Source organism: Ranitomeya variabilis, chromosome 2 (genome assembly GCF_051348905.1).
Source record: "Ranitomeya variabilis isolate aRanVar5 chromosome 2, aRanVar5.hap1, whole genome shotgun sequence".
Lineage (NCBI taxonomy): Eukaryota > Metazoa > Chordata > Amphibia > Anura > Dendrobatidae > Ranitomeya > Ranitomeya variabilis.
This window is the reverse complement of record NC_135233.1, coordinates 372045294-372059325: the sequence shown is the minus strand read 5'-3', so window position 1 is coordinate 372059325 and position 14032 is coordinate 372045294. Positions and strand designations below refer to the sequence as shown.

General features: G+C 44.4%; 1 protein-coding gene across 1 annotated transcript in view; it reads left to right on the top strand.

Annotated features, from left to right (window-relative positions):
• Positions 1-10400, top strand: part of GNL1 (G protein nucleolar 1 (putative)) — a 127082-nt gene extending 116682 nt beyond the window's left edge. The window contains exon 16 of the mRNA XM_077285973.1: positions 10123-10400. The gene's annotated coding sequence lies outside the window, so the exon portion shown is untranslated. The remainder of the gene's footprint in view (positions 1-10122) is intronic.
• The last annotated feature ends 3632 nt before the right edge of the window (positions 10401-14032 follow it).

The window sequence follows — 14032 nt, the reverse complement described above, 5'->3', positions numbered from 1 at the left end:
GAAGTAAACGACTAAGGAATAAAAATATATGAATAATGCTTCAAGTTGCAAAGGAAACGCCCGTAAGACTTTGTAGCCGCTATTCCTTGTATATAACCCTTTATCAAGTTATCATTCAACAAAGAGGTTATTTTTGAATGGTGGTCTCTCTCATTGAACTATGAAACATCTGATCCTGGCAAACCCACAACAATGGTTACATGTAGCCTGCATGGGCGTAAGGTACACATCCACACACCCAGCCAGGACCTCCAGTTTATTTAACTTGGTGGGGCACCATAGATGACTGCCTCACCCACGGCTATCACCCTGGGCCACGTTACATTTACATCAGCACAAACATTGTGCCCCAGCCGGGAGCTTCATGGCTGTGAGGCCGCACGCAACTGTACATCACCAAGGTCCTTTTCTGTTCCCCATTGCTGTTCCCAGTGCACCAGGTCCATAAATACATGGTTGTGGGAGTCTGATCAGAAGAACATGACTGGCCACACAGAGCCTGGCCCTCAGCCTCATCGAACACCGGTGGGATGCACTAAAACGGAAATTGGCAAACCCTCTCCTTTATGAGGAGAATCAGATCGGAACCATGGGAAGAGGAAATTATTTTCATGGACTGTACTGTGATGCTAAACTGGGTGGTGGTGGAGGAAATGAGACCCGTGAAGGTAAGAATGTGTGAGGCTGAGGAAATAATGAGACTGTTTATATTCTGTAATAATGAAGAAACGTGCGAGAAGTTATGTACCCGCTATCCTGTCTACATAGTTGTCACATAATGGCTGTTTAGTAAAGTATTATTTGGTAAGAACTGGTGGTCTCCTTTTATTAACTGGTTAACATCAGGTCCTGGCCAACCAGCAAATCAGTTACATGCGGCCTGCGTGGTCCTAGCGCCATCACAGCATAAGTCCTCACACCCAGCCAGGACCTCACCTTCACCTTTATGTAACACACGGCTATCGCCCCGTGCCACGTTACACGTGGCATAGTCGGCAGAATCTAGTCTTGCAACTGGAAGAGCAAAGTGTTACGGGTAAGACTAAGAAGGTGTCGATCATGGACTCTGTAATGGTGATTAGTGGCACAGAACAACAATAAGGTCCCATTCACCGTAGGTGTAGAAGGGACAAACAGGTTCGAAGAGTTGTCCAGCGCTCCAGAGATTACCGGAGGGAGTGTTGGAACTGCAAGTGGCAGTCTACAGAGAGCAGTGGCCGCTGTGGTAAGATGAAATGGAAGGAAAAGTCACGCCAAGGAAGGTGTGACTTAAGAAAACAGGTGGTGGAGCTAGAGAAACGGGATGGTGAGTCGAATAGAACCCCACCCTGCAAAAGGCAGGACCGTGACGAAGGTGGCTTTTTGGAGAGAGAGAGACAGCGCCATTTGTTGGTTGGAAGTTGAGGAAAATTCAGTGTGATATGGTGATCAACTGATGAGTGATAATGGCGGAGTGGCAGCGTCTATTGGCAAGAGAAAGCCTAGCGCTTAGTGAGCCATCCGAAGAAAGGATCGGGCGAGGATGGTGGCGTCAGTTAATTGTGCTGATGGAGAAAGAGGTGAAGCCAGGTAACCTGGTGGAGAAGGTGACTGGGTCCCCTGATAGAGAGCTAGAGGCCAGACATGATTCGGAGGTTGAGACGCTTACCATGGCCTGGTTCATGGCCCACGGAAGGACCAAGTGGTTGGAAGCCTTATGAATCCTGTTGCTGGTAGGTTCCTCAGCAAACCCGAGAGTAATACTCATCTCCGAGGGAGAGATCACTAACCAAGGAGTGGCAGATCGCCAAAGACCAGTGAGGAAAACAGAGTCGGAAGCTGGAGAAGCCATGTTGTGCTCATTGCACCTGCTTAAGAGGTCAGTTTAAAATCCCTGTAAGGCCACGTTTATGTGGGTCTAAGACCCAGGTACCTGGAACTCCCTCATGTTGTAGCCACAAATGGCTAAAGTTGTTTGATTACAATTTTGCAGGATTGAGGGATACTGCAGCCACAAGAGGGTTGCACACCCTTTGCCAAGGACTGATGAGGGACAATGGACTATGCCCAAGGGCTTGTGAGCCCTTGCAAAACAGGGCCAATATTAACCCGAAGGACTGTTTCCAGATTAAAGAGACTTAGTCAGTTGTGGTTCCAGGGTCCTAACCAACTAACCAAGTAAGACTGATTCCATGGCACTCCAGAAAAGAGAGGAAAACATCAACTATGTTCTGTAGAAGAAAAGAATGAGGATGTCATGTTGGTTGATGTAATGTTATGTGTGGTGTAGTGTATTGGTGTGTTCCGGGCTTTCCCGATGGTGGAGGTGACCATCATTAAAGAAGGGGGAAATGTAAGGAGATGGACATATTGCAATATGAACATATTGCCCTATTTCCCTTTGAAGACATCAATGTTGTTGTAATGACATGCGTTATTGTGATGGAGATGTGTAATGTGAAATGTAATGCTGATGCAATGTTTTGCCCTGTACTATGCGGAAGCTGTATTCTGCCAACCAACAGACAGTGAGTAGAGACAGTTAGAGATAATGTTTCAAATTAGCCAATAGTGAGAGGTGCTAGTGTAAGGCACAATGACTGTCTCCTTCTAGATGTTCAAACAGAGCCTAGCTTGCAGCTAGAGCAGATGTTTGGTCTGAGTGCTCAGCAAGGCCACATGGAATGGGTGTTTTATGGCAAGAGATAAAGGAGACCGGGATAAAGATATCGTGATCCTGACGAAAAGACAGAGAGAAGGACAGTGCCAGCTCAGAGGACTGTTCAGAGATCAGACTGACCAAGTGAGAAGTTCCAGAAAAGGTACGCCTAGCAGCATGGCCCCGAGGAGCTTACAACTCTTAAAGGTAATGGGCCAGGACAGAATAGAATATGAGACAAAGTGAGTGACCTAGGTGGGAGTTCCCTAGGCATCAGAGAGATTGAAGCTGAATCCGGCCATATTGGCAAAACAATTCTCCTTTATGAGCAGAAGCAGAAGCAGAACTGCAGGAAGAGGAAATGATTTGGAGTGTACATGGACTGTACTATGATGCTAACCTGGGTGGTGGTGAAGGGCATGAAATCAGTGGAGGCAGAAATGTGTGAGGCCAAGGAAGTAACAAAATTGTATACTGAGATGCTCTGTATTAATGAAGAAACGTGAGAAGTTGTGTGCCCGCTATCCTGTGTACATAGTTGTCACGCACTGGCTGTTTAGTAAAGTATAGTTTATTAAGAACTGGTGGTCTCCTTTCATGAACTGGTTAACATCAGGTCCTGGCCAACCAGCAATATCGGGACATATAGCCTGCATGGGTGTAGCTCTCTCAGAGCACAAGTCCACACACCCAGCCTACATCTAACTTGTTGGGGAGCAAGAGGTGAGTACCTGGTCCACAGCTACCACCTTGTGCCACGATACAATATCAACAAGGGTGCCATCTACATATTTATGCCTAGGCATTTAGGATGGGAGGCTCTAAAATCTCCTGCTGGTGTAATGTGGAGGTGTCCCAGTACTTTTCTTGACATAGTATAGATATTGCCTTTTGTAGGACTTGAACCAAAGACTAAGAACTGATGCATATTAATGAACAGACAGGTGTTCAACATTTACAATCACCTTAAAAGTGTGGCTTGTGAAGATAACCCCTTTGCCATTAAGTGGCATAGTGTGAGGAGGGCCATAGGGGCATAAGCCCTAGATTTTATAAAAAGTGTAGCAAGCAGCCCAGTAAGTGACACATCGCTGGAATCAGGGTCTCTGCCCCTACATTATGCTGCTCCCAGATGGACTAGTTAAAAACCTGATGATAAATTCTCATTAGATGACCAGCTCCTAAATCACTGTTTCTTCCTCAAAAGACGCAGAGAGTGCACACCAATGCTTTCTGTGCAGAGCTCAGCAGTCAGATGAGTTTGGCTGCTGTACTCTGCAAAGGCGGCGACTGTTATAACAAAACTCAGTGTAATTGATAAACTTTGTCGTCTCGGTCATTGCCTATGCAGAGTGCTGCAGTGATTGGAAAACTCATCTCGACTGCTGCTCTCTGCATAAGCAGCGACCAACAATATTGACATTTCCATTCCAACTCCTCCGCCCGCAGTTGTCGTCTTCCTCCGTTACCCATGAGGGTTCATCCACTATAGTATATGCTCCTTTGTAAACATTACGAGCCCTGGTTAACCCTTTGTTTGCTCCCAGCTATATATAGTACGTTAACTCTTCATTACATCACAGGTAGGTGACATACGGGCCCCGAGGGCACTTCCCAGAATCGCTCGCAACAGGCAAACTTGCCAAACCACATAACTCCCCGCCTCTCTCTGCCTGGCAGGGCGGACACAAGTACCTATATAGGTACAAATCTGTTATTATTATGCTTTGAACTCTGCAGGTGAGAGAGAATAGGCATCATGTCCTCTGGAGGCCCCGTCAAAGAGCTGCAGGATGGCTCCGTGTGCCCGCTATGCGGTGGCTACTTCGAGGACCCGGTGACTACAGAGTGCGGGCACAGTTACTGTAGAATATGCCTTGTGACCCATGCCGGAGGGAAGAATAATGCAGGGGGGCAGCTGATGTGCCCGACGTGTGGACGGGTGATGGGATGGCGGGCGGTCACCACCGATGTTCGCCTTGGGGTCACCACACGTATTGCCCAGAGGCTCAATTTCCAAGCCATGCCACCCAGGAGGAAAAGAATGCAGGAGCAGGTGAGAGCGCGCCGCTTTATGTCTCTGAGGATCTTGTTACTAGAGAACAGCCGAATCGGCCCCCCGGGGCACAGGAACAATATTTGGTTACATCAGGCCGCTTATGCCACTTGTTCCCGTACAGATAGAGGATCAATTAGCGTTTAGGAAACAAAGCCTTAAGCCCCATGATAAAGAGAGCGATTATAACCATGCAATGGCTGCAACGTCAACCACGTTTAACAGGCAAGGAATTGCCGTACAGGCCGCCCTCCGGTTGTATCATGTACACAGATACGTTACCCCATTATATTATTACTTTAGACTAAATAATAATAATGAGTCACAGATACGAGAATACCAAACCAACAACACCAGATAGTAGTGACTTGTGTGCATGGGTGGATACAAACCTACAGAGCACCGGAGGCTGTACCTATATATATCAATGGGCGAAACACCAACTTCCTATATGCTAATGTCGGCGTAATTATATATATATAAGAACTGTAAATGCTTATAACACAGAGGTGTAATACTGTACATAACCATATATAGGGAAAAAAGATTAGGTTTATGTGGACCCTTAGCGGACAGAGCGTCCTTCTTTGTTTTTGATTTTTCCTCCTCGCCTTTCAAAAAGCCATAACTTTTTCATTTTTTGGTCGGTAGAGTTGTATCAGGTTTTTTTATATATACGAGTTGCATTAGTTTTTATTATTAATATTTCTGGATCCATAAAACTTTCTGATCGCTTTCCTTTTTTTGGGGGGGGGGGCGGGGGGGAGGCAAAACGATCAAAAAAACAGAAATGCTATAAATATTTATTTATATTTATATATTTATTATATGTTTTTTGTTTTCATCGTATGGTATGAATAATACAATATTTTATTATTTTGACAGGCACATTTTGATACTTAATATGTAATTTTTTTTTATTTCTTAAGATTGTTTTATGTTTTGGGAGAAGTACGTGATATGAACTAGTATAGTTTTCTTTAAATACATATACAGTACATATATATATATATATATATATATATATATATATATATATATTTATTTATTTATTTTATTTTATTTTTTTCTTGCATTATTTTATTGGTCCCACTATTGGACTTGAACTTGTGATGACTTGTACGGTAGACAGCAATAATGTTGTATATTGCAGAGTTGTGAAAACTACAGACCTCCTGAGATCAGACACAAACATAGCAGATAGGATAGCCTCTGCATGATTCCCCCAGCTGCACATAAAATGCCATTGTAACGACTGACAGTAGCACAGGTTGAACTGCTGTGATCGGAGCTGCTCTGATCGCAGAGGTCAGGAGCGGGTGCCAGCTGTGTAGCGCAGCTCCTGAGCCCACTCCATGAATGCAGTGTGCACATCTGACGCAAAGAAAATGCTGTAAAACTCGTTAAAAGATCCAATGTGCTATACATAAAACTTAGCGCACCTCACCATGATAAGTGGCCAGAATGACCCCTAGTTCCTATAAATGGTGGCCCTGTCAAGTATAGAAAATAACCCATGACACAAAGTGCAATTATACAATGCAACAAAGCATTCAAATTGATCAGAAAAACTTACTGTAACAGGGTTCGTTGTGCCGACAATAGGTGAGCTGACTCTCCCTACCCCACTTCCCGATTATTGCTTCGAAGCATATAAATATGATAGAGCTAATAGCATACCAGTAACAAGAAGAGTGTGACATCCAACATCAGGCAACAAAGTGCAAGGGTTAAATACCATAAAAGACCAAAGGGGACCTAGGTGGATCGGAGCTCAATAAGTACACCAGGAGTTTCACCCCATTTAGCTTCCTCAGGGGGAAACTGGTAATGTGTTCCTTAAATATCCACATCACATTGACTAAAAAACATATCACCTGTATGAACATGGAGGCAGAGATCTAGTGTGGAGACACGGAGTCCAATGTTAAAATTGTACATGGCAGCATAAAGTACTCACCTCATACAAGTGTCTAACATAAATTTATCATGCATATGTAAATGCCTTGCTAACCACTGAAGACACGTGTACTAGGCAGTATTGTGCTGGAGTACTTCCAACCCACCAGAGGAAATAATTCTGGGGGCCACCACACTTACAACACGGCACTAGCCGCATAGGCCGTCCTTATACTTACCGGTAACCATACTCATTAAGAGATGTCTTTGTATTGAATTTTCAATGAAAAGGGTAAAATCTGCGGCAGAGCAAAATCCTCATGTAATACATGCAAATTTGACTTCAGATATGCTATGAAATAAATCTACGTGTGAACCCACTTTTACACTTACTGAAAGTGGCGGATGTTGAAAGGGGAGCCCTCAATCAGTCACGGCCTGATGGTTGATATAATTGATTCATGGTCGTCTACACAACTAGTTACCCCTGAGGAAGATATTTCATACATGGAAACAAACTACCAGCTTCCCCTGAGGAAGCCATGTGTGGCGATACACAAGAAAAACTACAGAACCCCCCATACCACCAAGGTCTCATACGGTTTTTAATCCATGCACTATTACACCTCATTGCCTGATGTCGGATCTCCCATTATTCCTGTTACTGCTCTGCTATAGTAGCTTTAATATATTTATGCTTTGTTACGCTGTATAATTGCAATTTTTAGTATGCGGTACTTGTTTTTTTATTTTGCTTGCACACTGTAGAGATAGGGGCTTGGTTTGGCCATTTATCATGGTGAGCCGATTTAGTTGTGTATAGCACTTTGGAGCTTTTTAGTGTTTTTTAACCATTTTTATTGTTCCTTTGGGTCTTAATAAATGGTGTTTACTGCCATTATTTGTACCGTAAGTCTTTTTTTAAATTTATGGCTGTAGATATAAGGCAGACAGGCCAAGAGACGAACATCTGTCAGTAGAAGAGACTGATTCTGTATTTATAAATTGCAGGGCTGAATAATATTGTATCTGCCGTCAATGGAAATCCTCTTTCCCCATAATGGTGTGCATGTGCTTTCCCTTTTGCTGCCAATCTGAACATACAGAGCTGCAGTGTAAAGCATGGGGGACGTTGCAGAGCAGCAAGGACATTAATGGGGGACAAAGGAAAGATGTATGGCAGCTAAAATGATCTATGGATAGCTTACGGCAGGGAAAACAACTGATCTAAATGGGAAATATACAATGTGTTATCCCATCAGGAGGCCTTGGGCGTGTAATGTCTCTGGGGTCTAGTCATAATTGTCTGCCCCAACACTTAACCATAGACAAATACAGAGGTGGATGACAGTAGAGGACATTAGAAAACCAGCCCCAACGGCAGCGGCCAGCGTGGCTCCATACAATATTTAGGGGCTGCTCCCAATTACTGGAGCTCAGCTCCCATAGAAGTGAATGTCTACATTTTTTTTCCCTTTCATACTAAATCTGGTCTAAGACTAGATGAATGTTGGTCGATGTAAAGCTTATGAGGGTGTCCAAACTTTTCCCTGATGGTACATATCAGTGGAAAAAAAGGATTGGGCATGTTGACATAAACATGCCCTATCTTTTTTCAATCAAGCAAGATAAGTCGTTGCTGACCGAGGTGTCTGGTAGTGACTACCGGTAATTACCCAGTGTCTGATAAAGGGGTTTCCCAAAAACGGCAGATTATCTCTTACCAATAGGATAGTGGAGAATTTGTTGATCCCTGGTTGTCTGGGATCACTGGAATCCTCATTGATCCTGAGAATGGGGCTCCATCTTTTATCAGAGGTGCGCATGCTCGGCTTCATCCAAATCTACTGCGCCCCCCTAGTCGTCGTTCAACTTCACATTCAACTTTTTGATCTAATTTCCTGAACCTGTGGAAATCGAGAACACGAAAACATTTCACCCGTCGCCTGTTTGTGTTGGGCGCCGCCATGTATCCCGGCCAGCGGCCTAACCCATGATGCAATATTATTGGATTGTGTACAATCGATACCGGGCCCCATCTCTGTGCACGTGCCCATGAGGAGTTAGTACTGGCGCAAACAATGTTTTAAGTGGTTGTTTTTGTGCTTTTTTTGGATGGGGGCACTTTTCCCGTCTGTGTTTCCTTATAGCGCAGAGTAAATAACCTCTAAGGAGATCTGTAATGACTTCCTCTTGCGGGGCACGTGGGCCGTCATGTGGCCGCTTCTGCTTTACTGAAACCTTTTCCTTTTACATTGAGAGGCATCCAAAAAGGAAAAAAAATCAGAATACTCCCCATGGATCCCAGTTTTTATCATTATTGCCAAGGAAAAGACCTCCAGGGAGCGCGACGTATAGAAAAGTGACCCCACAAGGGTGATTCTAGATCGGTTTGTAGAGGGCGAGAGCAAAACAATGACCAAAGAAATGAAAGTGCTCCCTCTAAAATGGCTGAAATAGCTGCATCAGTTATAGTACGAGACGGACGGAGATGAAACACGGGCCCCAATGCAAAATCCTTAATAGGGCCCCTACCTACCACGTGCCATTTATAATTCTAGCCGGCCATATGGCAGCAAAACCTTTGGGCCCCTCAGGGACCAGTTTCCAAGCGCAACTGCTACTTCTGTAGCCCCTTTGCTTTGCTCCTGCTGTAGGGAGCGCAGCTCTGAAGTATAAACTGCTGCACCAATAGGTGAGACTTATTTTAGAGCTCAGAAATTTTCTGTATCAGGACTGTCTATGTAATGAACAACGTGAGAAACGGCTTTGTGGCTTTTTGCAATTAGGCTTATAGTTAGGGTGACTGCGGGAAGCTTGTGGTCGACAACTTCAGAGGTTTGGAAAATGTGAGACGGGAAGAAGCAGCAAATTAGAAGAGTGACCTAATTTATATTATAGTGTTGAGGGGTGCAGGGACTTTCCACTAAAGCTCTTGTTTTTACATCTGCAAAAATATTAGACCCTTTTGTTTGATCCTGCGGTCATGTTATACTCCCTCATCGGTTTCCTCTTCCTGGTTATGTGTGAGGGGAGAAGATGGAGATGCGCAGATCTGCATAGGAGCTGTGTACACGAAACAGCCGGAGATTTTTCCAAAACACTATTTACAGAACAGCTTCATTGACCTATGGGGGCCACCAGATTACTGTTACCCCAGGGGGCAAAGGATTCAATGTACGGCCATCATCCAGTTTCTAAGTACCTCAGCCAGCCAAGTGTCTACATGTCACCTCAGACAAATGCCCAAATGCCCCACACTGGCTCCACTTTTGGTAACCTACAGCATGCCATACTTTACGACTTTTCAGAAAAAGGTAATGGCTCCTGGAGGAACTGGTAAATCTCCAGGACTAAATCTGCCAGTAACCTTCCAAAAATTCTGTCTTAAGCCAAATCATGAAGGAAAAATGGTGCAAAAATGGGGATGGGCATGGTCTCAAAAACGGCATGGCTATTTCGACAATTTTGACAAGCGTTACCTACTGAAATGGGTTCCTAAACATGGTCTTCTCTTTTGTTTTTCTAGGAAATCTAGAGACTTGCGGACCAGAGGACACCAACACTGAAGAACACTGCCCTGCCCAGATGTCTATGATAGCCTGCAGAGCATCGCACCTTTGCTGCTCATTATGGCCAGCAGAATGTAAAATTTGTCAATAACTTATATCTATATATTTATGTAGCATGTATTTGGATTTATTTTTTGCTTTTTTTGTAATAATGTTTGTAATATACACGTGTGTAATAATTATTTTATATTCTGATATTATATATATATTAAAGACGTTGTGTATGGTTCACTAATCCTGAAGCGTCTACTGCTTTGTAATTCGATGATGACTCACACAAGCACATAGCATTGTTAGCAACTATATCGGGTCTGCGGGGGGGGGGGGGGGGGGGGTAAATATCGTCAGAAAATGACATCAAATAAGGTTTTCTATCGAACATACATCTTTTAGTCTCGAAAGCTGTCACCTCTGTGAAGCCAGATAACACTTCATGCATGACGTGAAGCAGCAGCTTCTCCTACTCCTCTCACCTCCCTGCACAGCAATCACTGCACATAACACTGAGCATGCTCACTGCTCTTTCCAATAGAAATCAATGGGCTGTTTTCAGAGTTCTGTATAGACATGTGCTGGAGCAAGTTCACCTGCTGTGACCTCCTCACCTTGCTCATCACTGCCGCACCCTACTTCAGTGCCACCCGTGCTGACAGAACACAGTAGGGTGGCACTGCAAGAGGTGACATGATGGACGCGGAAGTGCATGCAGGGGCAGGAACACCATTGATGCAACCTGTGCAACCAAGAGATAAAAGGGTGTATTCCACCTCCAAATGAGCAAGAAGCTTCTATCACACACACAAATCGGGGCCCCCATACTGATCTTTCACAGGGGACCTCTTCAGTCTGTGTCCGCCATTATGCCATTTGCTGCTCTTGCCTGCCTAACATCATGGGGTCCGCGATCACGGGGCTCCAGATCAGCAGCTGCACCTATAGTTCCCATCTAATCCTGTATCTACAGACTTATCTGGAAACGTTTTGGATTCCAAGTGCAAAATCTATAGAATATCCCCTACACTGATAGTAGGGGGACCTTTGGCCCCTCAGTGCCTAGATGCAACTTCTACCTGCTCATCCCTGTAAACTAACCCTTAACAGTAACATTTAATAATTTGATAAGTGTCTAAAAAAGTAGTCGGTGATGCTGTGAAGGGGAAGACTGTGAAGGGGTGGTACCACTATGACCCATTCAATCCCCAAATCATGGGGGGCCCAGAGGTCGGACCCCTCAGGGGCGAACATATAATTGGTGCAGAGATAAGGGGTCCTATTTCCACCTTCAAAGCAGGTAACATTGTGCATTCTGGTGATCCGATATTTGCTATTACTTTTCTACTTTTTAAATTAAAAAAATCTCACAAAATGTGTTCTTTTGGGTCGTGCTTTAGCTAAACCTTGGGTTCTTTGCAGCTATTTTGTGGGCCCTGTTGTTGGGCTGGCAGGATAATGTGGCTGGCACTTTGGTATGGACGACTCTTATCACTGCAATGCACTACTATTAGCCAGCACTGAGCACAATGGTGCAAGGCGGCACCGCAGCGTTGGCACTAGAGACCCTCGTATGGGACCAGACCGCTGGGGGCTCTACTGGACAGGACAATCTATGGGTATAATTTCCATCTCCGGCTCCTCAGCACATGGCCATCCTCCCCGGTGTATACTAGCACATTACTTAGGATTATTACTCACTATGTACTCAGTGCAGAACAACATTTATTTACATATCAGCCGGAAATAATTCCTGTTCATCTACATTTTTTCTGGTCTTGGCCTAAGAAGGGATTTTGTACCTGACTGATGGCCTCAGGAATCAAAACAATTTGTGTGTTGTTATGTAATGACGTATTATACACGGCGCAGTGCACAGAAATTAATCATTCAAGGGACGGCCATGGAAAACAGAGGGAATACAGTATACGGACCCCCTTCTCTCTAATAGCCCATCATAGAGCGCCCGTCCTTCCAGCCATCCATCAGTAACAGCGAGCTGTGAAATTCACTCTCTAAGGTCCCTGGAACAAGGACCATTCTACCATAGAAAGTTGTCGGCCATCTTGCAAGTACAATGTGTAGAGGGCCCGTGATCTACTGGATCCCACTCATATGTAAATATGTGTATATGGACCTTTATGGTTTATGGTTTCTGTTCTGCTTCAGCCCTCAAGCTTTTTCTAAGCCGGGGTCCATCAATATTAACAAGGCACCCCTGTCTACATGCCCCTTTATAATCTATGTAGGTTGTTGCCAGGCAACAGGTGCGCAGAGACCATGGCTGACAACACCAGATCTCTTCAGTTTTTTTGTGACCAGTGATCGCCACCGACATGTGTATAATGTCAGCACAGTAATGTTGATCCTCGCGAATCCTCATGTACTGCTGTCGCTGTCTCCCTCAGTCATTGCTGCCTGTGTTTATTTTTTTCCTAAAATGGCTGCCGCAGAGACTTGAATAGTTTTGTGGAAGGTGTGAACAAGAGTTCAACCCCTCAGTGGATAGACACAGAACCGTCATCATTGGCTCCAATGGAAAGGCAGGGAAAGTGTGGTTCAGAGTTATCACAGCGCTCCAAATTCCTTTATGGTGGCCATTTTGGGGAACAAGAAAAAATAGGACCAGGGTAAGAGATAGAGGCAGCGGCACGGGAACGGAGGTTATTATTATTTAAAATGCCAGCTGCCAATTAATGCCTACAGAATTAATACCATCCTGTCATCAGTACTTAATACTTAAGTACCCAAATAACATGGCCGTATACAATCTGCAAGAATTGACATTGGAGGGGATTCTTTCGGCAGCTTTACTGATAAAGTGTTTCTTTGCCTCCCCATTTCCCAAGAGCCCCTACTATACAAGAGGCCTTGGACTATTGCCCAGATTGCCACACCTTAAACCCGTCCCTGATACTGGCATCAACCTGTACTTATCAAGCTGTAAAAAATCTCTAATTGCAATCAAGTGCATATAAACTTGACAGCAAAACAGGAAGAACACTTTCCACAGTGCATGTGACAAGCAACTACATAGATAGAAGCCATGTGTGCACCCCCACGTCGTACATGTACAAAGCACCCCTGCACCACGTCCCTAGTACACATTAATGTCCTGTCACCGGATAAGATATATGTCAGATACTCCATATTTTAGTTGGCTGCTCGATTTCCTGGCTTTCCTGTGTGAGACCGTCCATTTATAGAGTTACACTGTAACAGACACTTGATTGGGAGCCTGTGTGGTAAGGAGGTGGGAGGAATCTAGGTCACTTACTGCAGATCTTTATGAGGCAATGCTCTTTTTTACTATCACCAATGCGAGTAAACATTTGTAACATATAGTCCCTTCACCTAATCGTCTCCACATTGCCGACGCACTTTCCGCATTTGGGATCGGTGCCCATTTCTCTTCCTGTTCAAAATGGCCGCTGCATAGTCATGAGGAGCAATGTGGACAGTCTCAATCTCGTCTCCTCTGCCTTTCTATTAACATGAGATAAATCAATTCCAATTAAGATGGTCACTGTTTCTATCCTGAAGCATAAAACATCAGGAGAGACGCGGTTCAGACTGTCCTCAGTGGCCATTTTGGACATGAAAACAACATGGCAGCAATGTCAAATGCGGAAGGAGTTTGGAGTGGCCAATGCAGCGACGTGACATGATTTCACTACGAGTTAAATGCTACTGAGGCCTAGTGAGAAAAAGCTATTCATGAACCAACAGTGGGACCATAGCTGAAATTATGTTCATGGTAGGGCTGCACCCCCGCTCTCCATTATTGTTCTGCCCCTGCTTGGAGAATTAGAAAAACCTCCATATAAAGTTCTGGTTACACTGTGTGAATATTTTTCTTTTTTTTCATACATTTCA